General features: G+C 42.7%; 1 pseudogene; it reads left to right on the top strand.

Annotated features, from left to right (window-relative positions):
* Positions 1-8,165: 8,165 nt before the first annotated feature.
* On the top strand, positions 8,166-8,645 carry LOC109675181 (nucleoside diphosphate kinase A pseudogene; annotated as a pseudogene).
* Positions 8,646-9,322: the final 677 nt, after the last annotated feature.

The following is a 9,322-nucleotide window of genomic DNA, read 5'->3' as shown; positions in this document are numbered from 1 at the left end:
CTAGTTTATAGTTTACATTTCAATGAGATCTCAGATCAATTCCACCACATCAGGAAATCCAATAAGAGCAGACACTGAAATTTATGTGTTTATTTAAAGCTTGCTGAGAACAATTGCATGCGTCTCACTTATAATCATCTACGATAGTTTATAGGTTACTGGCCACTGAAGATTATATTTTTGAGGAGACAGGAAAATAAATTAAGTTCCACATGCTGTAGTATGTCTATCTAACAGTCTGAGATGAAGCTGTAAAAGCTTCGTAAGGGCTGCTGTTGTCTCTCTCTCTCTCTCTCTCTCTCTCTCTCTCTCTCTGTGTGTGTGTGTGTGTGTGTGTGTGTGTGTGTGTGTGTCTTCTCCACTTCAGCAAAAGGAGAGCATAGCTAAGGGGCAGGATGACATCAGACAGCAAGCAGCTACTTACTGACATCTTTGTACAATGCTGTCTATTAGCCAGCCAAAGGTTACACGTAAGCCCAAGACCGCACCATTCAAGAAGCTGAATATTCTTCTAAAACAAGGGTAACACCACAAGACAGACTGCTGATGTTCAAAGGAAGATGAGAGGGTAGATGGTGGAGATCAGGGGAAAGATGAGTGTCTGCAGGGGTGACTTGAGGGGACAGGACTTAGTCTGACCCTTCAGAAGAATGAGTAGCATTTGGAAGGCAGGGACAGGGACAGAGGATATCAGGACGAGGAGTCACCTGAGCCAAAGCACAGCGTTAGCAAGAGCGCCAAGGGGCGTGGGGAAGCTCAGGTTCTCACTGGGGCACAGGTCTGGAGTGCTGCCAGCAACTGCACCCTGAAGGTGTCGGGGCGGGGGTGCGGTTCAAAAGCCTCCAGGGCTCTGCAGAGGGATCTGTGGGGTCTCAAAGCAGTCACAAGGGAGTTTTGAGGCTTTTGCAAAATGAGTGGTTGAAGTAGCAGGAGGATTGGTGAATGGCTGAGTTCCAGGGAGCCCTTGGCAACCCCATGGTTCTGAAGTACCAGTTGGTTCCCTGTGACCAATATGAGCAAGTGAGGCCTTGTGACACCCTTCACCTCTAACACATTTCAACATTACAGACAAGTTCCACGTCCTTCTCTCTTGTGTGTCACCATTTTTTAGATGGAAATACAGAGAAGCCAAAAAGGAAAGCAACATCAGAGACTTCTCCCATCTCACAAGGAACAAACTAACTGAGATGTCAAGAATCTCTGTGTCTGTCCAGCAAGGAGACACTGCCTTCATGCAATAAAAGGAGCTCCTGCTCTTTACTACATCTTGAAGACACAGAGTGAGTAGATAGCATCCGAGGTCTTACAAACCATGGAGGAAGAAAAGGTTAGGGAGTCATGAGACTGCACTGGTCTGTTAGACTTTCGTCATTGTGACCAAGTGCCTGAGAGAAGCAATTACAAGGAGGAAGGATTTATTGTGGCTCACTGTTTCAGAGAGCCATGGTCACTTGGCTGTTCTTCTGGACTGTAATGAGGCAGTACTCATGGCGGCAGGAGACAGAAGCAGGATTGCTCACTCCACAACCCCATGTGTTCCTCATGAATGACACTCATCACTCGCCACAGGCTGTGCGAGTCTCCAAGACTGGATTCCTGAGAGTCCTCTGAGGCTGGCACCGAGCTCAGCCCACAGTACACGGACATTAAATATTTGTTATAGGCATGAGTGGGGAGCCCCTCCAAACGTCTATCTCTTCTTCCCATGAAACTCCTAGGATTTGGGCAGCCTCATTCATCTTGCTTCAGAGGAGAAACTGCAGGGCCCCTCTGGCCATACCTGGAAGAGATCCAACTGGCAGCAAAAGGCAGGACTGTGACTGCGCCTGCAGAGGCTCCCTACAAAAGTTATCAAAAGCAGGAGGAACCTTTGCTTGGATGGAGTTTAACCAGCCTTGTAAATGGGTTGGGGCAACTCAGCTGTCCTAATAATGCAGAAAGCAGCAGACATGTTTCACTGTCCCCAGGCCTGGCTCTGTGCTGTTCCTGAGCCACCTCTGGATGACAGTTGACACTGGCTTATGGGGCAGCAGGGTGGAGGAGTAGGCACCAGCCCTCATGTGTTAACACAGCCTTTGCTATCCAAGTCTCCAGTTGTGGGGAAGCCAAAGTAGTCCTGGAAAACTGCTGGCTGGAAGGAACTGGCTCAGTATCTCAGGCTCCTGCTGAATCAAAGGGCCGACTTCCTTTTTCTCTTCTCCAGTGGCTCAGCACAAGGGCTCAGCTATACACCATTTATCTGCCGGCAGCTGGAATGGCAATGATGTCTGTGGGGTCCTGAAAGCAGGCCCAGGGAGCTGTGGGGCTCTTGCAAAAGGCCTGACTGAAGTTGGTGGGGGGCAGAGAAGAGCCTGGCTGGAAGCTGCAGCCAAAGCCCAAAGCTACACAGCCTCTAGTGCACACTTCGCTGCTGGATTCAGTCCATTTGGGAGCATCTGTCATTCATCCAACAGAATGCAGAATGAACCTTTCACTTAATAAACAGAACCATTCTCTGAGCCACCGCTGAATTCTCTCTATTCACTTGCACCGTGCACATTTTTGGGTTTTCTTTTTCTTTTTTGAATAGTGCTTGGGATTGTACTCAGAGTCACACCCCTAGTCCTTTTGCTTAAATTTAGTTTGCTTTTCAGACAGGGACTAACTTTGCTCCTCCAACCCCCACCCAGTTCTATTCATGTTCCATGACAGGTCACAGGTGGAGAGGCTGGTGTAGAAAGAACTGCTAACACCTTTTCCCTTCATACAGGATTTTGGAGACTTGAGTAGGAAGCCAAGAGAGGGTGTCCTTCCCAGGGAGGGAATGGTGGGGTAGGACCTGGACCAGGTGGCTCTTTCTCCTTTAAGGTTAAGCCACAGCATGACATCCAGCTCTAAGCTCTAAGTCAGCCAGTCCAACAGAAACACAATACAGTCACAAACACAAACCATGTGTTTATTGTTGTTTTTTATTTTTGTTTTTGCAGTGTAGGGATGGAACTCAGGGCTTTGCATGTGCTAGACACATGTTCTGCCATTGAACTACATCCCCAGAGCTACCTCCCCAACCCATAATTTTAAATTTTCTACTAGTCAAGTTTTAAAAATTAAAGATAATTAAGTGCAAATCATTTTTAAAAATATTTCATACAACCCAATACATCTATAGTATAATCATTTGAACACATAATCAATATGAAAAACATTAATGACATAATTGTACCATACCGTAGTGTCTGTGTAGTTTACACTTACAGAATATCTCCACTTGTCCTGGTGTACTTCAACATCCAACAGACTATTTCACGTGCTCCTTTAGGGAATGACTCAGTACTTTGCTGGCACAAATTGGAGCTCCAGGCACTAATGTATCACATATCCCACAGGAGGCTGAACTAGCACCTGGAATATAATGAGATGAGCATTTTTTTTATTTACTAAAATTCCTCTCAGGAGGAACACACACCACATCTAGGTGGGAGAAATCCTTTGAAAGATTTGCTGTGCCAAAGATGAGAGTAGAAGCTGGTGGAGAATACTGGGCTAACAGATTGATGGCTGAACTTGAACCTCTCAGGAATTTCATTGACTCTCAAAGGTAATCTTTAATTAGCTTTCTAGACCCAAGACAGAACAGCAGTGATTCATTTTATCACTGGGAAAACTTGTAACAACTTCAGTGTTTAAGAAGAGGACATTAGAGAAGCGGTGAGCTACCCACATGAAAAAATGCTTTGCTGTTATTAAAATATTATGTAGAAATATGGGTGTAGAGCTACAATAGAATTATAAATAGAGGAGAAAAGATTGAGTGTAATTATTCATACAAGAGACTCTATATTTAATAAGTGCAAAAGAAGAAAAGAAATATGACAAAATATTGCCATTTTTTTACTAGAAAATAACATTAACTTTGATTTTTTCTGGAGCTTCCGATGTTTCTCTAACAAATGTCTACTACTTTGAGAATTAGCAAGATGAAACAAAAAACAAAACGCAATGACTCATTTGCCAGAATTCCCCCACTGTGTAACCATTCAATCACATTCATGTGTTTATAGTGTGTGTGCATGTGTGTGTGTGGGTGTGCATGCAGGAACGCTAATGTGTGTGCACATGTGTGTATGTAGGGAAAGTGTGTCTTCCTGGGCTGTCTCCTGAGCCCAATCCCAGACTAATGCTCCATGGGTCCAGGGGAAAGCCATCTTCTTCCACTCTAACACAATTATTTCCTCGAATTGTGTTAATTTGGCTGGAATAACCTTTTTGTAGCCATTTGGGTCTCATTTCTAATCCCCACATCCCCAATTACTTCTTGTGAGACAATATCTCTCATGAACATTTGCAGTTAAGTGTGGGGTGATTTTTCCCTCTTCACTTTATGTGTAAATAAGACAATAAATTACCTCTGATCTCCTGAGTTCTCTCTCCTAAATCTCAACCCAGAGGCAAGGAACCCAAGGTGATTATGCAGCCAAGAAAAAAAAAAATCAAGCAGCATCAAGATGCATGACATCAAATCATCCCAGCTGAGTGCACAGCTTTTAGAGGTTCATTTTTCAATAGCCTGTTTTATATCATAGGGTTAAGAGGAAAAAAGAAAGTTGACAGTAAATTGAAAATAGAAAATTTAAGCTATTCTGAAAAAAAATCCCAAGTAATGATTAAACTGTGGTAATGATTAAGACAGTATCATAGTCAGCTAAGAGACATATGCTAAAGAGGTAAGCGTTTATGTAAGAAAATCACATACTATGGGATATTTCTTTTGCCTACAGTGTGATAGATCGGATATCCTGACTAACCCCTTCCCAATGAAATAACCCATTCACTGAATAAGAAACCTTTTAAGATATTTTTTGTGAGTTAAATTGAGTAAAAGCAAAGTATCCAAATCAAGGGAAGATGTGAAGTGCCAAAGCTCACCCCTTCCTGGGGAGCTTTACCAGACCCGAATTCTTAAGCTTCTGTTTTAATAACTAGACTAGGCACAGGGGGGCAGAAGTGAAAGCACGGAGCACACCCAAGGTGAGGAATAAAAATGAGATACCCATAAAAAGCTAGGACTCCAAAAACCTTTACCACAGTGAAGTCCCACTGAGCAGAGAGGAGCCATGAGAAAACCAAGTATCTCAATCTTAGGGTTATAAAAAGAAACATTAAGACAGTGTCCCAAGAAGTCATGACCACACATTGGACTTCATGTGGATTGTGATTCTGATATCTATGTAGTTGGAAACCTCTTGAGAAAAAAATTTAATTTGAGGTGGGCACCAATGGACAGTTCCTCAAAGTGTCCAACAAGAAATCTCAAGTTCAATTCAGGCCTTTAAGAGTTGCATAGAGCCTGTAATCCTAGCTACTTTGTTGGTACTGAGATCAGGAGGGTCACAATTCAAGGCTAGCGAAGGTGAAAGTCTGTGAGATCCCATCTCAATGGAAAAAGAGCTGGGCATGGTGGCATGTACCTGTCATCCCAGTTACGGTCTGAAGCAAAAATAGGATGGTGATCCAGGCCCACCTAGGCAAAAAGCAAGACCCTATCTCCAAAATCACCAGAGCAAAAGGTGCTGGGGATGTGACTCAAGTGGTACTCGCAACTGTGAAGCCCTGAGTGTAAAAATAACAAATAAAATAAAAAGACCCTGTGTAAGCGAAATAATCTTGAGAAAAATCAGGTTGCAGGCATCACACTGATTGAATTTTCAAATTACATTAAAAGGCAATGGTGATCCAACCATGTAGTGCTGGCATAAAAACAGACTCATGAACCAATGGGACAGGCATGCATAATCATCTAATCTTCAGCAACACTCCACGCCAACACAACAGGTGAAGAACAGGCTCTTCAATGACTGGTGCTGGGAAACTTGGCAATCTACACACAACAGGATGAAACTGAACATTTATCAAAGAAGTAAAGACCTTACATGAGACCTGAAGACCTTAAACTCCTAGGAGAAGGCACAGGGAAAGACATTGGTCTTGACAATGATTTTTGAGACAGGATATCAAGACCATAGGCAACAAAAGCAAAGTAAAAAGTTTCTACACAGCAAACCCAAACCCTATAGCTTGGAAAAAAAATCTCTACAGGTCATATATCTGATGAGGAATTAATATCCAAAATATTTAAGGAACTCACACAACTCCATAGTAAAAATGCAAATAGAAAATAGCCTGATTTAAAAATGGGTAAAAAATCTGAATAGACATTTTCCCAAAGAAGATGTGAAAATGACCAACAGGTACTCGAAAAGATGACCATCACTAATCATCACAGAAATACATGCCAAAATCATATTACCTCACACTTATTAGAAGGCTATTATCAAAAGGATGAACGATAACAAGTGTTGGAGGGGTACAGAGGGAGACTTGTGCATTGTTGGCAGGAATGCAGGTTGATGAGGCCACTGTGGGAAACCATACGGAGACGAAGAAATTAAAAGCAGGACAATCAAATGATTCAACAACCCCTCTTCTGGGTTTATACCTTCTAAAAATATCTACATTCCCATGTTCATTGCAGAATTATTCACAATGACCAAGAAATGAAGATGACCTAAATACTCATTGGCAAATGAGTGAAGAAGTTTTCCACAACGGGACAGAGGTCAGCCTTAAAGAAGACAATCCTGCCCCATGCGACAACATGGAAGAACAAAAGCTTCATGCTAAGTGAAATAAGCAGAGAAAATAAGAGAAGTACTGTGTGAGCTTGCTTATATTTGAAATCTTTTTATTAAAAAAGTCAAATGTATAGAAACAAAGATTAGAAGAGAGGTTACCAGGTAGGGGAGTGGAGGGGGAAAAGAATAGGGAAATGCAGATCAAAGGATACAAAATTGTAGGATGCCAGATGGATAGGTCTAGACATCTAGCATGCCACATGAGGACTATAACTAATAATATCGTCTTGTATACAGGAAATTTGCCTAAAGAGCAGATTTTACCATACAAAATAAATAACAAAGGTGACCGTGAGGAGGTGTGTATGTTAATTTACTTGACTATGGCAATTACTTCACTGTGTTTATGTATATGAAACCATGTTGCACATTTTAAATAAATACAATTTTAAAAACTAAGAAAAATAAAATAAATGACTACTTGCTCATTGCTGCTTACTATGGCTCCTGAGTGTCCCCAGAGTCCTATGTATTAAAGGCTTAGTCCACAGGGTGGCACTATTGACATGTGGTGGAATTTTGAGGTGGGGACTAGAGGGAGATCTTCAGTCATTGGGGGTATGCCCTGGAATAGGATTGTGTGACCTTCCCTCCATCTCTTCCTCTTTCCCTCTTTTCCTTCTGAGCCGTGAAGTGAGAAGTTTTGCTCTGATGATGTGCTGTCCCATTCCCTAACAGAGGCTTCAAAGCAGGGGTATCCACCTGATCATAGACTGGAATCACCAAGACTGTGAACCAACATAATAAACCTTTCCTCTTTATAAGTAGATTTTCCCAGGTATTTTGTTGCAGTAATGAAGCACTGACTAATTCATCTCTTTGGGGAAAAAAAAAAAAAGCACATGGAACACTGATGAAGATAGACTTTATGCTTAGACCACAAAGCAAGTCTCTACAAATTTCAAAGGATTATGACCATACATGGTGCTGTGGCTTGAATGAGGTTTGTCCCCCAAGGGTTGATGTGTTGGAAGCTTGGTCCCACTGTGGAAGTGTGGGAATCGGTGAGACTTACGGGAGATAGGGCCTATTTGAGAGGTCCTTAGATCACTGGGGTCTTCAGATGGGATTAAGGTAGTTCTCACGGATCCTGAGTTGGTTCTGTTGAGATTAAGTTATTACAAGAGTGAATCTGACCCCTGTGTACCTCTTTGGCTTCTTGTCTGGTAATGTGATCTCTTCCACTTGAATGTGCTCCTGAAATTATGGTGATATCCACCATCAGACTCTCACCAGAGGCTGAACACGTGGGACTGATTGATTTAGGGTTTTAGCATGGAGAACTGGGAGCTAAAGTCTTGGGTATTTTGTTGCAGTAATGGAAATCAGACTAATACACAAAGTGGGGAGTTAAATAAAAACTAATGGATTTTTAAGGTCATTAAAAAATCCTCAGAAACTGGGCAGTAGAGCTCCAGCTAGGGTTAAAGCCGAAGCAGCAGAAGGGGTGAGGAGGGTTTGGGATCATAAGGGGAAGGAAAAGGAGCTGGGCCTGGGGAAGTAGATAGTGGAGGTGAAGTTTTAGAAAAGAAGACCATGGCCAACAATGAGCTCACTTTCATTGCTATCAAGCCTGATGGGGTCCAGCGGGGTCTTGTGGGAGAGATCATCAAGCAATTTGAGCAGAAGGGATTCCACCTTGTGGCTCTGAAATTTATTCAGGCTTCTGAAGACCTTCTCAAAGAACACTACATTGACCTGAAGGACCATCCATTCTTCACTGGCCTGGGGAAATACATGCACTCAGGGCCAGTGGTTGCTATGGTCTGGGAGGGCCTGAATGTTGTAAAGACAGGCCAAGTGATGCTGGGAGAGACCAGCCCTGCAGATTCCAAGCCTGGGACCATCCGTGGGGACTTTTGCATCCAAGTTGGAACTTCATTTCATGGCAGTGATTCCATGGAGAGTGCAGAAAAGAAGATCAGCTTGTGTTTTCAAACTGAGGAACTGGTGGATTACAAGAGCTGTGCGTAGGACTGGATCTACGAGCGACAGGAGGGCAGGCCACCATGCTTTTCCTGTCCACTTACTCCTATTCCCATGGGCACGGGACCAGACTGTAGCAAATTTGGTTATTTCTGGAACTTACTTAAAACCTAGAGTTGCTCTAGGTTGTAAGCACAAATACTTGAGTTCAAATCCCAGTCCCACAAAAAAACAACAACGAAAGATGATTAGAGGAAAACTATTAGAGCTGTGAGTGCTCTCTGTAGTGTTATGTGCTATCACCAGATTTTCACCCTAGTGTAGGATTAATTGAGTTGGTTACTTTGTATCCCTGTATTGCCTTGCACTACTTATTTCCTCTTTGAGTTAAATGAGTATAAATACTATGTAAATTACCTGTTGGCCTCACTGATACATAAACAGTCTTTGCTTGTCTGTCTTCACATCCTGCATCCCATCCACTTGGCACTGGGCCAGACAACAAGCATCTGTGCAGAACTGCTAGGTGGTCACTGTACAGGGTACAGAGGATCCATCAGAAATAAAACATACCAGCCTGGAAAAAAAAAGAAAAAAGACAGAAACTGGGCAGTAATTTTTTTCTGAGCTGACCACCCTCAGTTTCTTATTCATTCTGTCTTGCTCTCCTTTAAACACACACATACATCTTTATTGACAGTGGACTATTGTGTTCCTAGGACTGC

This window comes from Castor canadensis, chromosome 8 (genome assembly GCF_047511655.1).
Source record: "Castor canadensis chromosome 8, mCasCan1.hap1v2, whole genome shotgun sequence".
In the NCBI taxonomy this organism is placed as follows: domain Eukaryota; kingdom Metazoa; phylum Chordata; class Mammalia; order Rodentia; family Castoridae; genus Castor; species Castor canadensis.
Note: the sequence above shows the minus strand (reverse complement) of the source record. Positions and strands in the feature narration are given on the sequence as shown.